The sequence below is a fragment of the Toxorhynchites rutilus genome, chromosome 2 (genome assembly GCF_029784135.1).
Source record: "Toxorhynchites rutilus septentrionalis strain SRP chromosome 2, ASM2978413v1, whole genome shotgun sequence".
In the NCBI taxonomy this organism is placed as follows: Eukaryota; Metazoa; Arthropoda; class Insecta; order Diptera; family Culicidae; genus Toxorhynchites; species Toxorhynchites rutilus.
Window position 1 is genome coordinate 84,281,446 of NC_073745.1, and position 18,063 is coordinate 84,299,508.

General features: G+C 35.2%; 1 protein-coding gene across 9 annotated transcripts in view; it reads left to right on the forward strand.

Moving 5' to 3' along the window:
* The first annotated feature begins 1,825 nt into the window (after positions 1 to 1,825).
* Positions 1,826 to 18,063, forward strand: part of LOC129771622 (protein lava lamp-like) — a 146,820-nt gene continuing 130,582 nt past the window's right edge. For 2 of the 9 annotated variants that reach the window (XM_055775453.1, XM_055775454.1), the window contains exon 1: positions 8,864 to 9,525. The gene's annotated coding sequence lies outside the window, so the exon portion shown is untranslated. The other 7 variants (XM_055775450.1, XM_055775457.1, XM_055775456.1 and 4 more) reach the window with 7 other exon arrangements.

An 18,063-nucleotide genomic window follows, 5' to 3' on the forward strand; every position in this document is an offset into this window, starting at 1 on the left:
CAAACTGCATCAGCCTGATATGCATATATAATTTCGTATGGATCGATTTAACGATAGTGTATATCTGGGTCATGCGGTTTGAATCAAATAGGTTGTAAAAAAAAATCTAATAGAAATGTCAAAAGGGATCAAATATTCAGGACGGGAAAAAGTATCACTTTTCTTACAATAAATCGCTACATAGAGAAAGTATTGTTATTAAAGTTGAAAATAAACGAACTACATTTTTTCATAAAACGCTAGCATTAAGCGTTTCAAATCATTCGAGATACTGACATTTCAGTATTATTGACTTCTAAACATATATAAACATACATAAATTAAACATATAAATTAAAATTCAATTAAACTTCTCGCCAAATATTAAGTATTTATTATTCTGAACGATAGAACTATATTATTTGAACTTTTTTCTTTCATTAAAACAACTAAAAATGCGAATTACACAAATTACAACATTATTTCAATTCTGGTTCGGTCAAAAAGGTACATAAACAAAACCTGATTCACGAAAGCTTCTTCCTCACTCATTTTATAGGAGAAACATCTGACAGCATGCGGAAAAAAGACAGTATGAGGAATATTTAAGGTGCAATGAATTTATTTTAGTGCAAAACGCACTTGAAAAATAAATTTAATTTACTCCACATGACCCAGGTGTATGTCATAAAACAGTTGGTTGCTACATCGAATTGAGGCTTTATCTATAGTGATAAGTTAAACTGAGGTTTTTGCATTTTATACGATTTTAGATGTACACAATGCGTTCGTTGATCGACATTTATATGTGACTTAAAATATGCCAATTTATGCAATTTAATGTTTGCTGAGTTGTGTCTTCACGTTCTACTGTGACTAGCTTCGCTTAATCCAAGAAATATTCATCATACGATGGTTTTAATTGCGTGTTTTTTTTATGTTATGCTTTAAATACGCTGTACTCTTACAATCACAACAGCTTTCACTGGTAAAATTATCTCTACATAAACATCCGCTTTTAATAAATACTAGATAGCTTTGATGTTAAATCTGAAATTTCACTATATCGAACGTATAGTTTTATGTGATTGATCAATTTGTTCGAAGAAATGTACTTCCTGGAACGTTTCAAAATGACAAAAAGTTTGCAGAAATCACTAGATTTATGGAAAATATGATACGCGATGACTAACAATAATTGCAAACATCTCTAAGTTAAAAAGTAACGGCAAATCATTTTGTGCTTTTTTCAATGGAGCATGTAATGACACATGACAGTGTACAAGCATCCACAGACAAGACATCTGTGAAATGTTTAAAATGTTACGATCGTTTTTGTAGAAGAATATCTTTGCCGCAACGGATAATGCACCTCACCTAAAATCGATCTATCAATAATCAGCCACGATATCATAAAAGTTGAAATAGTCCTGACGGAAAATATGCTCCAAAAGCTTGTCTCCCTCAATTGAGTGTCATCTTCGGTATTTCTTTATTAGCTCCATTACAGTTTTTACCGTTCATCTGAAACCAATGATTCTCCCATAATTTTTATTGAATAGAATATGGCTTGAGAAATACGCCATGTTTTCTCCAATAATCATATATAATATGGTTCATTTTTCCATATGAATAATTCAACAGTTGTGTTGCCTAAATTCGGAATGATTTTATATATTTTCAAATTGACTCTCATTCTCGCCTTGTGCGTCGTCGTTTGACTTCAAAGTTTCATTTTCCAACTGTTCCTACTAGTACGAACTTTCTCAATTTCCACGGCAACATTGCCCAATGTTTACGTTTTGTGACAATCCACAAGGAATCTCGCCAAACAGAGACGATCCTCGCGAGGAAAAGCAAGAAAACATCCACAATGCTTCCTTTTCGGCCGTCGCCGCCTTCATCTATCGGTGTGTGAGCTATCATCACTGATTAGCAAGCAATTGGAACGTGTGATAGCGAGCAGCGAGTCGTCATCCGTCGCGCGAGGTGCGTTGTATATGTGTGTTGTCTTCTCATTTTATCTCTGATGTGAAAACCAAATCGAACAACATTCTTTTCCTACGTCGCGCTGCGTTCGGTCAGTTTATTAGATTTGCGAATTTTGTGCAAAACGAAACGGTAACGATCGGTAACACCGACGGGAAATATGGCAGTCTGACCAGTACTGTTCGGTACTAGTGTGAGTTATTGCGTTGTAGAAGCTTCGAATGGATAATGCAACTATCTCTCCTCCCAACAAAATTATGTGATAATTTTTTCGGCTCGTCTCATGAGAATTAAATCCTGTTTTGCAAAAAAAAATATTTGGAAGTGCGAAAGACCCACGACCGGGATTGCGTTTCGTGTGAAAGAGACAACTGCAGCATGTCGAAGAGTTGATGGAGCAGTGTTGTGTTTGAGCAGTGGATTTTGACGTTTCATTCCATATGACGTTGGCTGTCGACCGTGTGGTGGTGTGATAGTGGTAATGATGAGCATCTTCTATCTTACTTTGTTGACACAAACACATCGCGAAACCCGGCCCATTGATACGCATTGTGGCATTGTGGAGTTATGTTGAACGATTGCGGTCATAAATAGGTAAACTAAAACTAAGATCCATTTATGAAAAAATTAAACAAATTCGTTCACATATGTTCACAAATAATTTGAAAAAATCATTAACCTTAAATTAATGACGTTCATTAGTTGATTAAAGTAATGAATGAATGGCTGAATTAAACCCTGTTTTCAATTATAATTACGATATGTATATCCCTCAGGTTATTGATAATATTTTTTAAAGAAACTTCCTTGTTTTCTAACACCCCAATCTTATTGTATTTTGATCTTTTTCTTCGTAATCATTTGTTCCCTATATTTCCTATTTATAAATGAATTATTATTAAATTTGTTAAAAAAAAAGCGTTAACCCTTTTAAGGGTAGTGGCAGCTAACGGTTTGGCGCATCTTGTAAAAATCTACTTAACTATCACAAAGCACCATCTTTCAATGGATACGTGTCAAAATTTGACAGCAATCGGTCGATTGGTTCGTGAGTTACAGCATTGAGAGTGAAGCAACTTTTGTTATTGTGTTTCCGAATGGAAAAATCGGAATTTCGTGTGTAATTGCATGAGTTGGGCTTCGAATTGCTTCCGCATCCACCGTACTCTACAAATCTGGCCCCAGCCACTATTTTCTGTTCGCAGAAATGAAGAGAATGCTTGCTGGAAAAGCAAGAAATTGAGGACCGATGATGAAGAGATTACCGAAACTCAAGCCTATTTTGAGGAAAACCCGAAAAAGTACTATACAAATGGTCGCTATAATCGCTGTATCGCCCTCGAAGACAATTATGTTGAATAATAATATTGAATTTTGCAAAATAAAAAATTAGTTTTACTGTGTTACCTTATAAAGTTTTCAGCTGAACTGTTATATTGCCTCCAACGATTTTCTCTTGTTTAACAATGAACTATCACTTCTAGCCTTATGTGGTAACTAGTTCTGATACCTAGCCTGATTTTTTGAGCGCGAACTTTTTATTTTGGAGCCATTTTCGTGTTAATTCCCAATTTAGAGCAGAAAAAGCAAATTTCCGAAAAGTCATTGAAGAACATTCATTTTTTTGAAGTTTTCAATACATGCCGAGTCTAATCATGAGTTTTATTAGTTGTGTTTGTTGTAATAACATCAAAAATTCAAATATAAGAAAATCATTTTTACCATCAAGTGTTGACCGCTAGACGGGCAGGTGGCATATATATTGCCACCAATATTTTATGCTAGCTGGGTAAGTGGCAACTATATTGCCACCAGCATTCTACGCTATCCGGGCAGGTGGCATATATATCGCCACCAACATTTTACGTTAGCCCTTTTACGGGCATATGAGAGCTCTATTGCCACCAACATTTTACGTTAGCCGGGCAGTCACAACTATATTGCCACCAACATTTTATGCTAGCCGGGCAGTGGCAACTATGTTGCCACCAATTTTTCCAGTTTTTTTCATTAGTTTTTCTGTTGTTTTGTGTTTTTAGCATGTAAACATGTCGCTGTATTGTAGTTTGCGTTGATTACATGCTTAGTTCTCACGGCCTGTTAACGGGTTAAACAAAAACGACACAATTATCTTTGTTTTGATTTGCTCGTTGCTTCACATTAAATGATACAAATCTAGAATTCAATCTTCTTGAAAAAATCTTATTCGTTTCCGATTCCGATTATTTATGGATTATTACTACATTGTATTATTCTATGAAAAATGATACAATTATGCTTGCATACCTTTATCCCGAATTGGAAATGGTTTTACAAGAGAGAATTTGAATTTAAATAAAGAAATGATTCTAACAGAAGAACATTACAAATCTAGAAATAAAGGAAAGAAAAAAATTGGAAAAAATCTTTCTACGTTTAAACAACTTTTAAAGGGGACATTTTTTTATTTCTTTTTCAATAAATTTATATTACTCACTTTTCCGTCGTCGCCAGGTGTAAAATACGCCTGTAGAGCGCAGTCTTTTTTCTTGCTTTTCCGGTCACTGCTGCCTCTTTCTGCTTCTCCACACGATCTCTGTGTACACCGCTCTCCACTACCGTCACTACTGTCATTCTGATTTTCCAATCAATACAAGGTGTATGTGTATATTCAAAGTGTGTATTTAATATTGGAACGAGGGATCCTACAATTCCGGCTCGTTGCACCTCTGTTCCAACAGTTTACTATTCGATAGTTGAGTTCCGAAGTACTACGTTCGTAGTTTAATAAACGTCGATTGTGTGGAAGAATTTTCGTTTCTTGTTCAATGAAGACGAACACAACGATTTGATTTGTTCGACAACTTGTATAGGAGAGCATTGATGAATTCTCGGCACTTCATGAAGATTAACGTGTGGCTTGTTCCATTTTTCGCTTTACTCCACAGAATCGTGTTGTTTGTTAGTAAACTTTTATAATAATTTGAGCTTGAGCTTCTTTGAGCTTGGGTAGACTGTACAATTCGTAGTTGCTCTCCGTGATTGACCTGAACCAACCAAATTGCACAAAGAACACAGAATGACGCTTGGGACTAGCAAATCATTCTCGTTGTGCAATTTTCGGTGATTCGAGCTTTAAATTGTCAATAACGACGCCGGCCACGTCCTTACAGTCACCAGGGGATGGGAAGGAATGTTAGTATGATATTCGCCGCCCGAAGGCCAGAAGGGTCGCCTCTATAGCGTGGTTCCCTAGCGTTTATCATGGGAGGGATTGTTGTTAGTGGGAATGGTTAAGAAAAATCAGGATTCACTGCGGTAAGTGATGTGATTATGTAAATGCGAACAATTGAGTAAACTTTTATAATAATTTGAAAAACAAATATAGGAACTATGCTAGCGGCCACCATAATTTTTCAAGCATTGCATTCTGAGATGCTGTATGAATTCAGAAACATTAAAGGTACTTTCCGCTAGTATTATTTCGGCAGCTGTTAACTTTTTAAACGCCTGCAAATCTTTGCCGTTTTGCTGGCTCTGAAGAATTGAATGATACTTCTTATTTCATGAATGTTGAATCGATGATACAAAAAAAGATGAAAGATGAAAGTTTAGAACGGTTCATCATATCGATATAGGAATTAAGGAATTAAGATATCCATAATTAACAGCCTAATAGTTTGTCGGTTGGTTATTTAAACATGCACTAATAGGAAAGAGTTTGCCCGACGCAGAACGATCAGAATGTCACCGAAATCAATAATTGGCGCGTTTCAAGATGTTGATTTAAGAAAATTAATTTGACAGGCACTGGTACATGCCTGAGATGAGATTAGACAACAGACGAATCGATTCCGGACCAGTTTTCAGATCAGCTGCTGATTGGTCAATTCTGAAGGGTTACTAATAATATTTGAAATGGTAACTCATGGTAACACTAGTTTTCATGATAAAGCATAACATAAAAATATAATTTGTTGCAAAATATGCAACAAATAATCTTCAGAGACCTTATCTCATTAGGAAACATGGCATCTCTCATCAACTAAGCATTGAATAAAAAGATAATAAACGTACAAACGCAGGTAATACTACGTTAAAAAGGCAAATTTCCTCTAGGAATGTTAGTGCCATTTTAAAAAGCAGAGATGTAATGCTGTACTGAATTACGCTACTGATAACTGAGCGACCAGTTTCGTGGGCTCATTCAAATCACTCAAAAAATTTTTTTTATTTAATTCCCTCCGCTCACCCCCATCTCGAAGAAACTCTGTTATGAGCTTCCTGGAGTTGGGCACCATTTATTCAATTGAAAAAAAACAGACACAAGGAAACGGACGCTGAAGGGTGAACGGGAAAACATAAAAAGGATGATGTTTGGATCCCAGTGAAAAACAAATTTCTTTTAAAGGATCCAAATAAAATTACAACACAACATAATATCAATAAGTAGGAAAACATTAACAATGAATAGAACTGGCACTCGTACTTAGAGAAAGAATTTGTGAACATGAAGAGTTATTACAGGAATTGTTATGCTTGTTCGTGGTTCGAATTATGAAAGCGTTTATTGCCGATTTTAGATGTTTCTTTAATTTCTTTTTGAAGAGATCAGAGCGTGTGATCAGTCGGACTTCAGACGGTAGCACATTTAAACGAGACGTCCATAGAATAGAATGCGATGCTGTCCTATACTAGTCGTTGCTCGACTTCGTACTAAATTCTGGGCTTGTCGTGTGCTGTGTCGGTGGTTTGATGTAGGGATTTCTAGGTTGTGGTTAGATTTATTGTCATTAATAACACTATGTACAAGTTTACAGGTCTGAAATTCACGTAGTCCGATAAGTGGCAGTATACAATTAGGGTTGTCAGAGTATAATTCCAAAGTAGGATGTAGAGTTGGTAGTCTATATATTATTTTCAAGCATCTATTCTGCAATGATTGAAGCTCCTTAAGTTTTGTTTTGCATGCATGACCTCACACTATTATCCCATACTGCAGTTGAGAGTGAATGCATGCAAAATAAAAATTGATTAGAGCTCTCTGTGGTACAAAAGTGAAAACCCTTTTTAAAATCCCGCAAAGGGAGGAGATTTTTTTTTCGAGACGGAACCTCAAGATATTTGAAGTGTATCACTCTCTCAATTGAAACATCCATAATTGCGGGGTCAGAGTAAATGGGATTTTTTTTCTTGGAGAATGGAAGACCATGTATTTGGTTTTCGATAAATTGAGTGACGATAAATTTGCTTGGAAATATTTACACAAAACAGTCATGTCTTTTTCAATGTTTAAAACTACATTTTTGACATCCGAGCAAGGATAAAACAATGCTGTGTCATCAGCGAAAAGCCTAGCGGTTCCTATAAGTGGCAGGTTCCCGATATCGTTGATGTACAATAGAAATAACAGAGGTCCTATATTACTGCCTTGGGGTACACCAACGTTTACCCAAGGATACGTATTGCTGTCTATCGGAGAGATAGCTTCGTACAAGATCGTTGGCTTTTCCTCGGATACCATGAGTATTTAGTTTTTTTTAATAATATTTTATGATCAATTGTATCAAAAGTCTTCTTGAGATCTAGAAACAGTGCTCCAACAATCATTTTGCGATCGATTCCTTCAATTATTTCATCCACAAGCTCAGTGATGGCAGTTGTAGTGCTACACCTACGCCTGAATCCATATTGAAGCTTGTAGAAAACATGGGTTTTATTCAGAAATTCAAGAAATCTTTTCACAAGCAATTTTTCCATTATTTTATTTAGTACAGATAGTGTTGAAATGGGTCTGTAATTATAACATATGTTCTTGTTTGCTATACATGTTTTGACTCTGAATTTTAGGTAGACTAATCGACGTAAAATATTTATTCGTTTTAATTATTATTTTATAGTAACCGTTCGAATAATAATCGTTGTCTGCATGTATGATTCGATTCATCATGGGATTAGAAACACTCGTACGTGGATACTTGCTGGTATTTATGCACCCTCTGTTTAGGTATCCTATAACATTCGAATTTAACGTTGCCAAATACCAAGTTGTCTCGCTCACCGGACACCACAACACCATTCCATACATGTACAAGCACAGGAAAGTTATTTTGGACCGAACTATCAGACAAACCAGGTTTGTACAAATCTTCTTAATTTGCGTAAAGATCTGAAGGTTCTTAGCTTCTACGTCAAATCGACCTCAACATGTTTGACTGTGCACTAAGAAGTCTTTAACCCGAGCCACTTTATAAAATTATGAATATGACATAACATTGTCTGTAAGCATCAAAAATTTAAGACGCAACTTAACATAAATATTTTTACGATCAAATGATATCCATAGTTAACACCCTTTCACCCACTGTGTGTGCCACCACTGGCGGCAGTGTTTGTTCGGTGCACTCGATCGCACTCGTGGGTACACACTCATATCTCCGCTACTGCTACTGCTGCTGCTGCTGATGCTGATGCTGACACCACTGCGCCCGTGTTGTATGTTTGCGTGTCGGGACCGAACCAGCAGCAGACGACGAAAATAATCAAAACGTCAAAATTTTCTCCTATACTTTTCGTGGATTTCGGAATTATAGGCACTCTTGCTCGCTGGTAAGAGTCGTGAAAATTTCGCAATTTCGCGCAGCGTTTGTGTTTTTCCGTGCCTAATCTAGTGGCAATAGTTGCAGCAGTGATTGCACCGCTGGATTCGTGCGTTTTTCCGTACCAATATCATCCGTGTGCGTTGGAAGGATTTGAAAGTGATTTTTCGTACCACAGATCCCACGGGGGCACCCATTGAGTATGTAAACTTGAGAAGAGAAGAAATAGAAACATTCAGCAGCCCCGCCGTGGAAATGCAGAAGAGGAAGCAGCGGCAGCAGCAGGAAAGGATGCGATGAAAGTGGTGCAGGTATAAAATACAGTGCAAATACTTCTGTAAATACTGCGCGAAAAAGAGATAGCGACAAGATCGTCGTCGGGGCTGTCAAATTGTTGTTGCGAAAATAGTTTATCGATTAATCGCGGTGTGTCAGCCTTTTTTCCAACGTTAGCTCCTTTGCCGAAAGAAGATTCTGACGATACCCTAAAGTCTCCCCGAGGATTTGTGAAAAGTAATTCGCTGTTTGCAGTTTTCTTCCCGGATGATGTTGTGCAAAGGTGCGTGATCCGGTGTTGTGTCTCGCCAGGATGGTGTTCCGGATAAGTGCTTGCTGAGTGTTGTGTCGGAGAAGTTGCGAAAGGAAGACAGAATATCCGTACACACACGCCCAGTCTGGAGGTGAAATATTCCGCAATATTTTAGCGGATCACTTCCGGGCATCGGTAGCGCCCTGTGGGGTGTCGGAAGTTTGCTTGGAATAAAAACCATAAGTGGTACGCACCTTCCGATGATGATTTATTGAACAACATCATCATTGCTTCGATTGGTTCGTAGAGTGGAACAGTGGAAGATTCCAGCAGCGCCGCTCGGTAGCGCGTATACGCAGAGCGAGACACAGGATTGAAGGTTTCCCCTCGCAACAGTCGACCAGCTGCGACCGGTTGCGGACGACCGAAGAGGTCTAAATTCCATCCAAGGTAAGTTATTGTTGTTTGTGCTGTTCTGGCTGTGTGGTACTTTGTACCGGTTTGTTCTGAGGAGCTCTGCTTTTTTCTTCTCTCTGTCCGCTCGTATTAATATAAATATGAATGGCACAATTGCACCTATTGCGTGGTTTGTATCTCAGGCGGATAATTGACACGGTTTGAAGTGATCTACTTATTTTATAAGGAAGGATGTTTTATGTTCAATTAACCTCTCGCACTCGAAATTAATTAACAGAGCCCCGTTGGTAAAATCATTGATGATTTATCATCATCATCGCGACAAATGTAACATTTGTTTTATCCCTCATTAGCTGAAATTCAGAGTCATACATTTTGATCGTATCTCTGGACTATAATCGATTATTGGGAGCAGAAAAGGACGACACGAACGAAAATGTGACGACAACGTCTGGGTTGTCGCCTTGTGGACTCATAACACACTTGCGAACACGCACACGTCTAGTGCCAATCGACCAAACGGACACATTTTTCACATGCGAATTAAGAAAACAATGCACACGCTAGACGAAATAAAAGTGGATCCGAGAACCGGTGCGAAATGCAGTCTGATAGGGCTTGTGGGAAAGGAAAACAAAACGACAGAATTGAATGAAAAAGTATTCCAATTGGGAAAAAGCTCCATACTCACAACTATGTAGATTCTCGATTGATTTGCTGCTCGAGCGTTGGTGTTAAGTCTAAAGGGCCATTCTCGGTGGATATCAAGAACCCTAAATACAGTGGAGGCGATCTGGCGTAGTGGTAACATCCATGCCTCTCACGCTAAAGGTCACGAGTTCAATTCTCACTCCCGACATTCTTCCAAAAATGGAAGTAAAAGTGACGAACCAGCCAAATGAGTTGAAAATCACTATAATACAGATAAAAAAACCCTAAATAGTTTAATTTGATGATTGCTAGGAAAAAAAACAACATGGAAAAGGGGAAATTCGAGGAGTCGAACGAGTGATTTTGAAACTACAAATATTTTTCACTGCTTACTTTTTTCTGCCAGCCTAACCATGTCCCAAACCACATGTGGCATATACATACCATGGAACGATCATATCAGAAGATAACTGATTTTTTCTTCATGGAGGGTCCAAATCAGCTATACTATTTTCATTGGCCTATCTGGTATTATTTTATTTTAAACAATTCTATAACGAAAACCTAAGAAAAAATTTGTTGCCTCAGAATGCATTTTTGCATACAAAATAGAAGTCATGCAGAAAATTTAAAAAATGAGCCCAAGGTGGTAAAACTATTTTTGACAAACTTTGTGGAACATCGAATTTTTAGGAATTTTCGAAACTTCGAATTTTTGTATGTTAACAATCATTTTTAGCCACAAATTATGAATCCTGATGTGATTTAAAACAAAAAAGGTTATTATCAATCTTCTTCTAAATGTATATACCATTCTCGAAATAATTAAAAAAATATTTCTTATTTTTTTGATTTTATAGTAAATAATCCCTTTTAATATGTTTGTCGTGTTATACCGTCATGTTCATGAAATTTTATGAATTTCCTGATAATTTCCAACAACTTCTCCGAAGACATCATCATGGTTCATTTTTTGACTCAAGCGTAACTTTTGAAAAGGGCGTATCGATTTGGGTAAGAGAAATCTTTGATAATTTATTTCTCAAAGTCGTACCGAAATAGTGTGTTAGAAAGAGTTATAGAGTATTGTTGGCTTAATTTGAAAAAAATATACACAGAAGAAAAATTAGTACTCTTTTTTGACGTAGGATTACGTCTTTCGGGAACATATTGGGGTACAAATTGAAAATCGAAAATCGAGCACATCGTAAAAATTGTCCAATTTCAAACGCTTATTGCTCAGTTTGCTCATGATGGATTGATGAAATTTTTACGTCAATCGATTTCGGCACTCCATAACAATTTTTTATATTGAATAAAATAATATATGTCATGAAACTAACTATCGATCAATTGAAAAATCTCAACCCCTATTCTAACGAACATATCCACTTCTAATTGGTCGAAATTGACGACACATGCGGCGGTTCCCTAACAGAGACATCAAAAGCAAGCTGCCTGGGGGAAATCGACATTGTAAATACATGAAAGTAGGGGGAGTTTTTGTTCCTACCGAAATGTGTTCACTAACAGAGACATCAAAACCAAGATGCCCGAAGGAAATCGGCATTGCAAATATATGCAAGTCGGGGGCATTTTTATATCGCAAGTAGACCACCAAATCCCAAATAATTATCAAAGAGTTTAACGGTGTAATTCTTCAGCATGTCCAAAATCAACAGATAGCCTAACGAAATCCTACGTCAACTATGCGGTCGTATCTCGGACACAACCCTCCTGTGACTTTTTTATTTACAAAATAAAATTTTAATTTACGATATCAAAAAATATGTATTTTTTTATATTTTTTCAATTTTTTCATATAAAATAGAAGTCATGTAGAAAATTTAAAAAATGGACCCAACATGGTAAAACTATTTTTGACAAAATTTGTGGAACATCGAATTTTTAGGAATTTTCGAAACTTCGAATTTGTGTATGTTAGCGAACATTCTTAGCCACAAATTATGAATTCTGATGTGATTTTAAACAAAAAAGGTTATTATCAATCTCCTTCTAAATGCAACCATTCTCGAGATATTTAAAAAAATATTTCTAATTTATAATCTTTTATAGTAAATAATCTCTTTTAATATGGTTGTCATGTTATATCGTCATGTTCATGAAGTTTGTATTAAGATAATTTATTTTTTTTATTTTCGCTACGTTTTGTATTAACCCACATGTCTTCGAATGTTTCGTAACGTAACTCCTAAAGATATGTCTTTACCATAACGATGTATTTGGAAAAGTTGTTGGAAATTATAAGCGAATTCATAAAATCTCATGAACATGATGGTATAACACGACAAACATATTTAAAGGGCCCATTTACTATTGAAAAGACAATAAATTAGAACTATTTTTCTAAATATCTCGAGAATGGCTACATTTAGAAAGAGATTGATAATAACCTTCAGGATTCATAATTTGTGGCTAACAATGATTGCTAACATACAAAAATTCGAAGTTTCGAAAATTCCTAAAAATTTGATGTTCCACATATTTCGCCAAAAATAGTTTTACCATCTTGGGCCCATTTTTTAAATTTTCTACATGACTTCTATTTTATATGAAAAAATTGAAAAAAAAATTGAAAAAAAATATAAAAAATTACTTATTTTTTGATATCGCAAGTTAAAATTTTATTTTGTATATAAAAAAAGAGTACTTCGTAGTAGTAGAGATTTTTCTTCTCAGTGTATATTTTTTTCAAATTAAGCCAACAATACTCTATAACTCTTTCTAACACACTATTTCGGTACGACTCATATTTTTTGAGATATAAATTATCAAAAATTTCTCTTACTAAAATCGATACTACCTTTTCAAAAGTTACACTTGAGTCAAAAAATGAACCATAATGATGTATTCAGAAAAGTTGCTGGAAATTATAAGCAAATTCATAAAATTTCATGAACATGACGGTATAACACGACAAACATATTAAAAGGGATTATTTACTATAAAAAAACAATACATTAGAAATATTTTTTCAATATCTCGAGAATGGTTGCATTTAGAAGGAGATTGATAATAACCTTTTTTGTTTTAAATAACATCAGGATTCATAAATTGTGATTAAAAATGACTGCTAACATACAAAAACTCGAAATTTCGAAAATTCCTAAAAGTTCGATGTTCCACAAAGTTCGTCAAAAATAGTTTTACCATCTTGGGCCCATTTTTTAAATTTTCTACATGACTTCTATTTTATATGAAAAAATTGAAAAAAAAAAATAAAAAAATACTTATTTTTTGATATCGCAAGTTAAAATTTTATTTTGTATATAAAAAAAGAGTACTTCGTAGTAGTAGAGATTTTTCTTTTCAGTGTATATTTTTTTCAAATTAAGCCAACAATACTCTATAACTCTTTCTAACACACTATTTCGGTACGACTCATATTTTTTGAGATATAAATTATCAAAAATTTCTCTTACTAAAATCGATACTACCTTTTCAAAAGTTACACTTGAGTCAAAAAATGAACCATAATGATGTATTCAGAAAAGTTGCTGGAAATTATAAGCAAATTCATAAAATTTCATGAACATGACGGTATAACACGACAAACATATTAAAAGGGATTATTTACTATAAAAAAACAATACATTAGAAATATTTTTTCAATATCTCGAGAATGGTTGCATTTAGAAGGAGATTGATAATAACCTTTTTTGTTTTAAATAACATCAGGATTCATAAATTGTGATTAAAAATGACTGCTAACATACAAAAACTCGAAATTTCGAAAATTCCTAAAAGTTCGATGTTCCACAAAGTTCGTCAAAAATAGTTTTACCATCTTGGGCCCATTTTTTAAATTTTCTACATGACTTCTATTTTATATGAAAAAATTGAAAAAAAAATAAAAAAATACTTATTTTTTGATATCGCAAGTTAAAATTTTATTTTGTATATAAAAAAAGAGTACTTCGTAGTAGTAGAGATTTTTCTTTTCAGTGTATATTTTTTTCAAATTAAGCCAACAATACTCTATAACTCTTTCTAACACACTATTTCGGTACGACTCATATTTTTTGAGATATAAATTATCAAAGATTTCTCTTACTAAAATCGATACTACCTTTTCAAAAGTTACACTTGAGTCAAAAAATGAACCATAATGATGTATTCAGAAAAGTTGCTGGCAATTATAGGCAAATTCATAAAATTTCATGAACATGACGGTATAACACGACAAACATATTAAAAGGGATTATTTACTATAAAAAAACAATACATTAGAAATATTTTTTTCAATATCTCGAGAATGGTTGCATTTAGAAGGAGATTGATAATAACCTTTTTTTGTTTTAAATAACATCAGGATTCATAAATTGTGATTAAAAATGACTGCTAAAATACAAAAACTCGAAGTTTCGAAAATTCCTAAAAATTCGATGTTCCACAAAGTTCGTCAAAAATAGTTTTACCATCTTGGGCCCATTTTTTAAATTTTCTACATGACTTCTATTTTGTATGACAAAATTTAAAAAAAAATAAAAAATATATATTTTGGATATTGTAAATTGAATTTTTATTTTGTAAATAAAAAAAGAGTACTAATTTTTTTTTCTCAGTGTACATTTTTTTCATATTCAACCATCAATACTCTATAACTCTTTCTAAGACACTATTTCGGTACGACTTATAGTTTTTGAGATATAAATTATCAAAGATTTCTCTTACTAAAATCGATACGCCCTTATCAAAAGTTACGCTTGAGTCAAAAAATTCACAATTGCTGTTAAAAACTCATATTTCCTCCAACTCAAACGGAATACACACTTTCATTGGAATCAAAAATACAAGTTTTTAAAATCTGCATTTTTAGGACGATTTCATTTAGAATTGCCGTGAACGCACAGCAAATTAATGGTCAAATCAGCTCACTACAGGCTTAAAAATATTCTATAATATATAAGGTCCAGTTGTTGCTTTGGCGAATGCATTGTTTTATAACAGAGTTACAGCGTTTCAAAAATCATTCAAAGTTTTGGATGTCGCATTTTGCTCCTCTATTTTGACGTAGAACTTTAAGGGTGCCAAATCAGAAAACTGGTCACGTTTTTATGAAATAAAGTTAACGTTAAAAACTATTTCTGCCGTGAACGGATTTTGGCGATTTACATACCAAACGAATCGGAAATTCCGGATTTGTTTGATATGCTATACATTACAATCCCATATTCTGTATATGGTTTAAATTGATGAAAATTGGAAGCATTCCCATTTCCTTATACATTTGTTCTGTCCATTTGTGTGCTTTCCCGAACAGAGCTGTCTATAACGAGTAACTTAACGACGAGCAACGAAGGGAAAATCGTAAGATGTAAAGAAAAGAAGAAGAACGAAGGGAAATATTTGCTTAGAGTATAAACAGTGTATCTCGCTGAGGCAAACTTTCATTCTTCGTGAGGGAATCGACTGAACAACATCGTTGCTGGGCGAGCTGGACGGCGAGGGATCGAATGCCTTCCTTTCTTTTGGGGGTGGAGGAGTAATATGATGGTTAAAGTAAAGTTTTCCAAGGGCCTTTTCGAAGGTTAGAGAAGAATGAACTGAAGAAGTTTAAAGTTTCGAGCAAGGAAGAAAGACAAACTTTCAGTATCGTTCTGTATTCAAAGCAATGACAATCGCTCGTTCTTCCTTGTTTTGCGTCATCTCATGTCTTCGTTTCGAGTTGAGCTGTGGACGCGACCAAATTACTCGCAGATGTCTCTAGCATTGCAATCATTGCATCAAACTGATGCATTGCATTAAGGTTCTGAGCTACACAATTGTGTGGGGAATCATCAAGCAAGACTATCGTCAGCTCACCAAGAAAATAAATATTCTGGAATTTTGTCAGTGATTTGGTTTCGCATGACGGTAGGGAAACTCTCTCCACAAAGGATGATAGCTAAGCTAATGTAGACTGGCAATGTTAACAGAAAGGGCTTCTGTTGAGCAGAGCGTAGAACGGAGATAAGTGTGTGTATATTTAGTTGCTTCAACCCATCGATATATGGATATTTCTGTGCGTACGTGCGTGCTTCATAACCCGTACGTAAAAATAGTGCATCTTCGCTACGCTGAAACCCCATTTGTATCTGCTCCCGTGTGAATTGGCTTTGTAACGATGCAACAATCGCCTATTTTTTATGCTGTGATTGCCTATTGTTTTTTTTTTTTTTTTTTATCTTCGCTTATTTTTCGTCGGCCTATTTCCGCCACTTTAGTGCCAATCACCGACATCAGGGAGGCGACTCCACCTGTTCCTACCTATCAGACTCAACAACTCATGAGCCGGGCCAACTTCTTTTACTTCCGCTCCGAAGGAAGACGTAACCAGAGATTTTTCGCCTCAGAAAATCCCAACGACGCCAGCTGGGATTGAACCCAGGCCGATCGGATTGTGAGGCTGTTACGCTAACCATACAACCACTGGCGCCGTCTGCCTATTGTTTTGTGTTGCAAATTATGCAGTCGTAATGATAAATATAAACAAGGAGGGAAGATAGCGGGAGGGAAATATTTACTCTATGGTATTAGTAATGAATCTCTGCTGAGGCAAATATTCAGCCTTTTTCTAAGCAGTTGACATTGTTTGTTTTCCGTCATCAATGCATTGAAGCAGGTGTTAAGGTTGTGCACCAAAAATTTATTTGGGGAATACCAAGTTATTCAATAAGTTATATTAGGTTATTAATTTATTTGAGCTCGCACGCCAGTCACAAAACTGCTTTCAACTAGGATTGCATTTTCACTAATCTTGATCATAATGAAGCAGTGCCACTCTTTTCAAGGGTGTTTAGATTAACAGATAGAGTTTATTTCGTTTATTTAATCACGAAGAAAGTAAATGTCAATCTGGAATTTTGTATGTGATTTGGTTTCGCTTGCCAGTAGCAAAACTTTATCCACTAAGGATGACAGCTGTGCCTATCTTTAGCAAAGTATTGTTCTGGGAGCACAAGAATGAATCATCAAACAGTTATCATCAAATGATTCTACAATAAAAAAAACATTTTAGAGCGACCAAACCGGTAGAATGGTTATTTCAAAATTTTCGTTGCATTATAAAATAATATCCGCAGTTATAAACAAGCGACTTGAATTAAACCACAGTGTAGTTTTACGTCAAAAAGTCGGTCGTGTCTTGAACACAACCTCCTATAGTTTTTAACGTTAATACCCCTTTGCCGGTTGAACGGAGTGGTATGATAATCACTTCATTCGAAAGATAAAAGGTCTAGGAGTAATACGATTGCTACTTATTGATCCAAAAACTTGTTTCAATAGCTCAATAAGTGCTTTGAAAGCAAACTATTGAAATCACGAAAATCTGTATTTAAACAGGTGCCAGCTCCGAAATTCATTTATTATGATTAGTTATGATTGTGCAAGGATGATTGTATGATGCACGGTACTCTTCTATCCGTATGCATTTGTGTAGACCGGAATGTGTTTCTCCAAGGCAAACTTTTAAACCAAGGGTCCTGGGGAATTCGGCATTGCAAATACATGCAAGCCGGTGGCACTTTTATATCCATATGCATTCTTGCACCCCGAAAGTGTGCAAGAGATCATAATTTAGTGTGCAATACAAAAAAAATTGAAAATAAATTAAATTGCACGTATTTTACTGTTGCAGTATCGACACCATAAACATCAATCACAATTTCAGCGACCTTACTTGCATTTACGCATTGACAAAATGAAAGAGTAAAATTTACCGAATTTTCTCTTTGTTGGCCTTCATTGTTACCACCCTGTAACTCACAACTGAATGGAGCAAACCAAAAACCACAGAAGATTTTTTTTAGTGTGAAATGTCTCCTTTACAACGAGCCTAAACTTGAAACTGTATGATCGATATCACATGAGATATTGATCACTAAAACCAGCCAACGAGAAAATAATGGATATCTT